General features: G+C 36.9%; 1 pseudogene; it reads right to left on the bottom strand.

Annotated features, from left to right (window-relative positions):
- Positions 1 to 1329: 1329 nt before the first annotated feature.
- Positions 1330 to 7652, bottom strand: LOC122029383 (annotated as a pseudogene).
- Between the last annotated feature and the right edge of the window lie 2298 nt (positions 7653 to 9950).

Here is a 9950-nt window from a genome sequence, read left to right on the forward strand (position 1 = left end):
GGCAAGCCTTAACACATAGAGGCCATTCGATTTAAGTGTCGACTAATTAAAATTTATTAAATAGAAGAAAACTTCTTTCTTCTGGGCGAGATTGAGATTAGAAACGCTAGGCGACAATGAATCAAACAGCTAAAATGTTAGTAGTAACAGGCAGGCCAGATAAAAAAAAAATGTGATCAATGGCATCCGTGCTTTTCTCAGACTCTGACAACGAAGGAATGAAGGTATTATTGTAGCAAAAGATGTCCGTTCCAAAAAGTAATGAAGATACTGTGTGGCAAACAGTAGACACGTAAGAGTTTCGATACCAAAATCTTATATAGTAACAATCTTTTTAACCATTGTACCACCCCGAGGGACCAGGAATGAAGACAAAGTTGTTGGAATCTTGTAGCTTTTTCATATGCTCAAAGGAGAAGGAGTGCTTTACTCTAAGAAGGTGAAAAAAAACCCAAAACATGTTAGTGGGAAGATGGATAACCCAGACTAAATTCCTTCTCTTTCCATTTCCATCTATTTTTGGAGGAACGAATTTGATGGAAGAAGGGATTTGTGGCATCCTTCCTTTCCATTTTTTCTTCACTCTTTTTATATTTTTGTTCCTGACCTGTCAACAGAAGTTTAAAAATGGTGAAAAACTGGGTTTGTTTTGTTGGATACTGCCGGGAAAAGTTCTTGTCACTGAGGCAAAGTTACCCGCCTTAATTTATTTGGGATTTTCTGTGGCTTCGTGTTTGTATTATTGCGTCACGAACTTTTGGTGATACACTCATGCGTGATTGCGGGACGCTTACTAATGGGCAAAAGCAGTCTGCAGTACTTTAGATTAATGATCTGAAATGACTTGTCTGTTAATGTGGGATCGTTTTCAGTGAATTGATATTTTAATCGATATAGGATAACTGAAAGTTCAGACTAGCCGACAGAGGATCGTCTATAATCTGGATGAATGTGTCAGGCCAACATAGAATATAATTGAACATCTAAATTCACATACGGATTTGTCTTGATATTTGAGGTTGAATGATTATTTTTTCCTTGGAGATGTTGCAGACTTGCATGCTAGGAGAAAAGTATCATGATTTGAGAATTGCACAAGATTGATCAGTCACTAGGACCACCCACAGATTTAAGTTGGAGTGTGAATGGGAGCATATATACAACGAAAGCAACACCAAACTGAACATAAATACAGGAAACAATTGAAGGATTCCATGACAGATGACAGTGTTTCAAACTCTTTTCAGTGTCTAAATACAAATGATGTATACAAAGTGATTGATTCCCTTAGGAGGGTTGTTCTTCCACAAGACCTTTAAGGCAGAGCAATTTTAAATGACTAATATGGATTATATCATCAATTACAGGAAAGGTCCCTTAGGAGGGTTGTTCTTCCACAAGACCTTTAAGGCAGAGCAATTTTAAATGACTAATATGGATTATATCATCAATTACAGGAAAGGGAAGAACTAGCAAATGATGTAGTGTGTTCAAAAGATATCTGATAAAACATCTAACGGGTGGTGAAAGACCTGATCTTTTCAAATTTCAGGCACCCAAAGATAGAACAGAGCACGCAACTCAACTCTTGGAGATGTCGTCTGTCAACCTGACTATTCTCAATTAGCATTCACGGCGAATTAGGCACAAAATTCCCAACCTTATGAGACAACCCATCAACAGTCACATCTGTGTGGTCTGGTATCCGTTCTTCCTGAAATATCAAGCCAGATAAAACTTCCAGTATCAGCACTCTTTCCTAGCACATAGTGTTTCCCCTAGATAATTTGCAAATGGCATGCCTAAAGGAAACAAAATTTTCTATCTAAAAAATATAAGAATGAGCACAACTGATATAACAATGTTAGTTTAGTTTAGAAGTAGGACCAAACAATCCTGTCAACTTTCAATATATCCAATACAACAAATGCATAATGGTCAAGCTACCTACAAGTCAACCTAGTTTCATCAGTTGTTTCTGTTCAATTTAAAATATGAAAGATGAGCTGATTTTCAATGTACTTTTACATATTGGATAGGTTGATCAAGGTGTATCTGCAGCAATTTTACTAGCAATCATGAATCACCCAGTGAACATGATGTCAAAACCATCATCATCCATGCCTATCATAATACTATTGCATAAGAAGCCTTGGCAAACTAAGCCACATGTATTGCCAATTCTACTATATTTTAATCATGATTAAAATATGCTAACCTTTCCATTTTCATATAGCAAATTAGAATGCTACTTACCTATATCTAATTTTCCTTTGACATCTACACACTGGATGCCCTAGTACTAGCACTCTTCAGCAAGCTAAGATCGCTTATATTTGATTTGTCTGAACCATCTCCCATGGTTAATGTTTTCTCTGGTTCTTCTTGTGACTTGGGAGTGCTTTGAAGGGTGGTTCTGGCAACAGATTCTGCAGTCCGCTTCTCAAAATCATTATTTTGGTCATTAATTTCAACTTTCGGTGCACAACCCCTCTCTCTGTTGCAATAAAACAAAATTCACATAAACGAAATGGAATTAGTATCAAATTCGGATGCTCTGCTTAACCGATTAATATACAGCATGTCAGCAAGGTTAAATGGACCACTAGTTCAGAATTCACAATTAGGCAAAGATGCATGTTGTCGTTGGAGCGGAGTACTTCTTTCACTCTTGTCGTAATGCTCTTCAAGATGGGCAAATTGGCGCTTAAACGTATCAATTCCACTGTTCGGCAGATATTCAAAGATTGTAAGATGCCAGTAGTTCAAAGTGATTCATGAAACAATAAATGGCACAAAGTATAGCAAAAATTCTGGAAGAATTTCACCAAACCATACAAATCTGGAAAGCACGGTCTATCTTATCAAACAACATTTGCGAGCTTCCCTATTTATTATTCCTTTTTTAAATGTCAACAAATTTTCGTCTGATAAGAATATGAAAGAGGAAAACATCTTTATCAAATCCGTTATTTTTCTTCATTAAGACAAAATGGAATATGGATCTGAAAGATGGCAACAAAGCGACAATCTAGCTCAAAACAAATCCAAGATTATTGAATCAAGACCATATATAGGAAGAGAAACAAGTTGAAGAAAATTACTATCTAATATCATACATATATGTCAGTTATCAATATATGTAAGGCAAACATTGAATGTCTGTGTATTAATATCATGCTACTGCTTTATGATCTAAGTCTATAATATTCCTCTTCATACAAGGAAAAAATGTTGTCCTTCAGTTTATATCCTGTTTTAGTTGTTTAACATTGTCCAAACCAGTATATTATTATTTACAAGATTAATGCACATCTAAGGTAAATTTCATAAAAGCGTAAATGGGTAGAGGGTGCAGAAAACAAAGCTATTAACATCTATTAAAACGTGTCCTACAAAATCTTTGAGGAAAATTTAATTAAAACCACACCTAGGGTACATGAAGCTAGTCTGTTCTCCACCTTGAAGATACTCCTGTAGCATTAGCGGATGATACTCCAAAATCTGTTTGCTTCCCGAGAGGAAACCCAGGAAATGTTAAACATGGACCAACTTTGAGCAAGAGAAAAGCAATAAAGAAATATCAGTATTTGGTGGTGTACCTCTCTGTATATTAGTCCTCTTACATCATCCTATGTCAATTTCCTCCTTTCAAATTCAAATTCAAGTTTGGAGATTGATTGTGTCGATGGCTCCCTGTCTACATTTGCAAGACCCCGAAAGTAGGATCTGCTAGAGCCTGAAAATCAACCAATACAAGTATCAACTATATAAACAAATAGTCAATCAGTTTCTTTCATGTTTAACCTGAATCTACCATTGTTAATAAGCTAAGAGAGAAACAAATCTTCTTCTGCAGTAGGCCTATCTTTTTGATCAAATGCTAGTAGATGCTCTAGTAAATGAAGTGCCAATGGATCTACATTTGGGAATTTCTGTGAGAAAGGAAATGGTTGCTTTCTCTGCATGCGACTAAGGTATCTCCTTGCTTTTACGAATATGTGACATCAAAATGAATGTAAAAGAAATGCAACAGCCCCAAGACATGTTTAAAATTTTGCACATGAACATAAAATAAAGAAGAAGAAAAATTAAGCAGGCAAAGATCTGGGATTCAACATTAGTTGTTTTCAGTTACTCAAGAATCAAAACCTTTGATTTAAATATGAAGTCCTATCTCACTCAACTATCTTCAGCTACATTATTTATAGTTCTTTGTTTAAAACTGAGAGGCAAAAAGTAAAGACAAAAACTAAGAAAACAACATGTTGAAAGCCAATTTATACTTTACTTCCAATGAGGAAATTCAAATAGAAGATGAAATGTTCTATTCTTCCAGTAAAAATCTTACCAAGAAAGCTAGATACTGACTTTATATGTTATTTTAACTTTGCATGAATAAAGATTGCTATTTAATTTCACTACCATTGCTGTATCATAACAACTAAGAACACTTTAATACAATCAAGAACCTCAAATATACAAAACTATTTATAGCTGAGCATAAAATCCTAGCAAATGTGCTGTAGATGGTGGCCAATGCAGATTACGATCAAATAGAATATTTTAGTGGTCATTCAATCTCTTAGCAAGCACATAAAGATAAGAGGTGAAGAAAACAATAATTTTTGCACAGGGGCATTAAAAGGATCACAAGCATCAATGCCAATTGTCCTTTTGTATGAATCAAAATAACATGTCTTGCCTCTTGGAACCAAAAGAAAATCAAGTTCCACAATGTATTGAGCACCATAATCTAACAGAAAGAAACATTGGCAGAAATCACAGAAATAACAAAGAAAACAAGTTTATTTTTTTCCCCTCGAAACTTAGTTTCTAATAGTCCTTGGGAACATTGTTCAAAATGTGACTTTAAGCAATTGCATGTCTATAAGTACAAGCTAAAATGAAAAATACATAAGATAATTGTACAACCCTAGCAATGGTTTCAGCAGAAGGTGTTCCAAGGAAATCAATCATCAGATCCAACTGATGGAACACATTCTTTCCAGGAAATAAAGGTCTTCCGGTCAGCATTTCGACAAATATACATCCTATGCTCCAGATATCAATTGCTGGAGTGTACTGCAAAGGGCAAACATAAACCAGGCGAATCATCTTTAGCACGGAATAATCCAGTAAATCACACAACAAACACACCAGTTTTTTTTTACTTTGTCTAATAGGCAAGAGGAGACAGGCAAATCACTTTTGAGATGATGTACTTTAAATCAGGGATGGTAATGGGGTGGGTTCAGATCGGGTTTGGCCAATCCTAGAATTGGCCTGTCAAAAAAAAAAAAGAGCCTGAACCCAGACCCACTCCGCCTAATTTTTCAACCGGCCCGCACCGACCCCGCTCAAAACCTGGCGGGTCCATAGCGGGTTGGACCCACCAACTCGCTAAGCTTAAACAAAAGATACAAGTTAACAATAAGTTATTATTATTATTATTATTATTATTATTATTATTATTATTATATACATGGGTGCGGGTTCATTGAAACTCATAACCCGTCTCGAACCCGCTTCTAAACCCGGTCAACGGATTTTGACCCATCCCATAATCCGTTTGACCGGATTTAAACCCGTCCCAAATGGCACGAATTTAATATGGGCCCGGATTTAAACCCGACTTATTTCCATCCCTACTCTATAAGAACCATCAGCAAGAAAAAAGCACAAGCAGGATACTTCAGATTGGTTTTTTATAAAACATATCATCATCATTACCAAGGAAATCAGTCATCAGATCCAACTGATGGACCACATTCTTTCCAGGAAATAAAGGTCTTCCGGTCAGCATTTCGGCAAATATACATCCTATGCTCCAGATATCAATTGTTGGGGTGTACTGCAAAAGGCAAACATAAACCAGGCGAATCATCTTTAGCAGGGAATAGGCCAGTAAATGACACAACAAACAGGCCAGTTTTTTTTTACTTTGTCTAATAGGCAAGAGGAGACAGGCAAATCACTTTTGAGATGATGTACTTTAAATCAGGGATGGTAATGGGGTGGGTTCAGATCGGGTTTGGCCAATCCTAGAATTGGCCTGTCAAAAAAGAAAAAGAGCCTGAACCCAGACCCACTCCGCCTAATTTTTCAACCCGCCCGCACCGAAATCAGTCAAAACCTGGCTGGTCCATAGCGGGTTGGACCCACCAACTCGCTAAGCTTAAACAAAAGATACAAGTTAACAATAAGTTATTATTATTATTATTATTATTATATACATGGGTGCGGGTTCATTGAAACCCATAACCCGTCCCGAACCCGCTTCTAAACCCGGTCAACGGATTTTGACCCATCCCATAATCCATTTGACCGGATTTAAACCCGTCCCAAATGGCACGAATTTAATATGGGCCCAGATTTAAACCCGACTTATTTCCATCCCTACTCTATAAGAACCATCAGCAAGAAAAAAAGCACAAGCAAGATACTTCAGATTGGTTTTTTATACAACATATCATCATCATTACCAATTTACCCATGTTTACCCCATCATCATTATCAAGTTGGTTTTAACAATAATATTACATGCCACGAATTCGTCGGATAGTTTTGCAATATGAGTAGAATATAGCTAAACTAAATGCAAGAAAGTCAAAAAAAAAAAGGTAACAAGAAACCCCTGGTAAATATCATAAAATAATCAAAAAGTTCAGCATAAATATTCTCATGCATCCACATGTTCACAGTAGAAGTGAATGCTGATATAAATATGCATATCAAATAATTCATTTCCAAGAATTAAAGATATCAAATTAGAGCTTTTATATGTAACAAGAGGCTATTATTTTGGGGGGAAAAAACTAACTTTAGAGAAAAAGGAACCACATAGCTCTGGAGCACGATACCATCTAGTTGCCACATAATTCTGAAAAGGCAAAAAAAAAAAAAATGTAGTCAACAAACTTTAACAATGCATCAATAGCACACAATAATGTGTAAATGAACACACATCAAATACAAGAACTAGAATAGCCTACTTGGGTCTAACCTCATATGCTTTTACAGTCAGAGACATACAGTCCAAAAGATAGCTGATGGAGCATCATTAAATGATACACGGGCAAGACCTAAGTCACAAATTTTCAGTTTGCAGTCTGCATTAGCAAGTATATTCTTGGACTTTAAATCCCGATGAAACACATTCGCTGCAACAAAAGAAAAAAATAGCGTTCCATGTTTAGACAAATCCCAAGTTCAAATACTTCTCAAGAGAATGACAAGAAGAACAAAAACCTGTGTGGATATATTTCAGAGCTCTAAGAACTGGTATAAGAAGAACTGATAATGTTCTGGAGTGAGATCATCATTGGCCTTGATAACTTGGTGAAGGTCTGATCCCATTAGCTCAAATATGACATATGTCTCTGAATTCTCTCCAAGAAGGTGGAAGCATAATGTGCTTAATTTCAACTATATCAGGATGCCGAAGCAATCTGAGCAACTTAATCTCTCTGAGGATGCAAGTAGCATCAGAAACACGCTCAAACACATCATTTATCTTTTTAATGACAACCCTCTCTCCTGTGTGTGTCAATAGCAGCAGCGACGACACTATCACTTCCCTTGCCAATAACCTCCTGTATCTGATACTGGCTGGCTTTGCCATACTCCGTGAAAAAATCATTGTCAATCATGCCCTATGTGATTCATAATTAGATAAGAAAAATCAGACAAAGGAATTGCAGGACGAATCTAAAGTCATTTGTATCGTCCCCATCAAGCAATGAATTCTGACTAAAGAAGGCACCCATAAAGATGTTAAAATGGAAAAGAACTAAGTCCACACTAGCACCTCTCTGCTAAGATTTAACTTTCCCATCCTCTAGCAAAATAGTTGATCTTATGTCTAAATTTCGATGCCTACAAATGGAATATCCAATTGTTTCAGTAATCTTGAAAGCAACGGGACCTATAACAATCAATATGGATCTTACCTCCATTAAAAAAAATGCTATATAAAGGCGAAAGAGCAAACGATATCACAAAAAAAAAATTGGAGATGTAGACCGTGCCAATCTTGGAGCGACGAAGAGATCCATGGAACAGAAAACGCAGTAAAGATAAAGGCCAAACCTTTTCCATCGGACAGGAAACCGAGAACACCTTCTTGTAGGGTGGTTGTTCAATCGGCGGCATCTTAAAGCGCTTGGGACTCAGATATGGGAGAGACCGATGAGTTCCATGCCTTCGATGATCCGGAGCTCGTCTTCGTCGCCCACCTTACCGGACTCGTTCAGGAGAGGGATGACGGAAGATCTACGAGATCTGCGATGGAACCAGCGACTCCGTCCCCAGTTGTTGCACCTTCCCCGTATCATTTACACCTGTTGAAAATAACTTAAGTTATGGAATTGAATTGAATTTCATTATGAATTGAATTCAATTCTCATGTTTGGAATGAATTACAATTTAAGTTATGGAATTTTTATGTTTTACCATTTTATCCTTCTTTTTTTTTTTTTACAAAGAAGAGAGAGAATGAGGGCACAATGGACATAATATGGAGAATTGAATTCCCTATCTAAATCACACATAAAGATGTGTGATTTACTTTTACCTTGTTTGATGGAATTGGAATTGAATTCCATATCAATTCTTAGCTAAAAAATCATTCCAAAACATGGAATTCAATTCCAATTCTAAAAGGAATTAAATTCCATATCATTCCAAACAGGCTAGGTCTTTACCGTTTACCGCCTTCGTACTCCCCAATAGCTGGGCTTATACGCCTTCGATAACTTTTCCTAGAACACTCTTGGAGAATAGGATACATGTAGTTCCTTGGTACCTCCTTGGACTCCTCCTAGAGAATTATGACCTTCTCATTTTTCAAATCTTTCGGCGGAGAACTTTCAGCCGTGGAAGCTTAGTATTGTGATCCAGGATAGAAAGTTCGAGGGAAGTCTTAGACCCAACCCCGGTCCTTCGACTCAGGAGGTCGAGGGTGAAAAAAAAAGTCTAAAATAAATTTTTAATAATATACAATTCATTTAAACGATTTCTTCTGACATTTCTATTTATAAAATCATCTATAATATTATCAATTTCAAGATTTTTCAAAATATTTTTCTCAATACATTTTTTTAATTGTTTACTATTTTACAAATTGCAACGTAAAAGAATAAAAGTAAAAGACAATATCAAATGGTTCTGAAATATGAATTTGGGCTCAATTACCCAAGACTCCAATTACATGCCTAAAAAGATAAAAGTAAAAAATAATATCAAAAGATTTTAAAATATGAATTTGGGTCCAACTACCCAAGGCCCCAATTACATATCTATAATATATAATACTAAAAAAAAAAAAATTGGGCCCTCTCAAATTCTGGTTCCGGGGCCATCGCCCAGTGCCGCCCTCCTCCAGGGTCGACCTTGCTTAGACCCTCTGTCAGAAGCATGGGTCTGGTCCTTCGAGGTCATTGATCTTTTCAGTGGCTGTGAGTTTGCAGTATACCTCTCTGAGGCTACTTTTCTCTTGGTTTCCTTGAACAACTCGTGCTCTCCCGCAGTTATAGTTACGTTAATCTTACCGACATCCTCCACCTTCATGTTCCAGAACATGCGGAAAAGATTCCCACAAACGGCGTCAAATTGATCCTCTCCAGAATCTGAGTCAGACGGAAACCGATGAAGGTGACATCGGTGTTGAGGGAAATGCCACTTTAACGCACCCTGTGTATATGTGTCGGAAAAGTGAACCCCCCATATGATACCAAAGGTCTGTAGTAACGAAACCGGTGGTACTTGGACCCTATACACACTCAGACAAGCACACAGAACGTTAGAGACAAAAAATCAGGAAAAAAGTTCTCGGTGCAGGCCCTCCGACGCTCAAGTTAGGTCTTTTTTCCTCGGAAAAGTAGTGTACGAACGAAGGAAGGAAAAAAGAACTGTTGAAGATACATGCGAATGTGCGTGTCCCTAGCCAA

This window comes from Zingiber officinale, chromosome 10B (genome assembly GCF_018446385.1).
Source record: "Zingiber officinale cultivar Zhangliang chromosome 10B, Zo_v1.1, whole genome shotgun sequence".
NCBI classification, from domain to species: domain Eukaryota; kingdom Viridiplantae; phylum Streptophyta; class Magnoliopsida; order Zingiberales; family Zingiberaceae; genus Zingiber; species Zingiber officinale.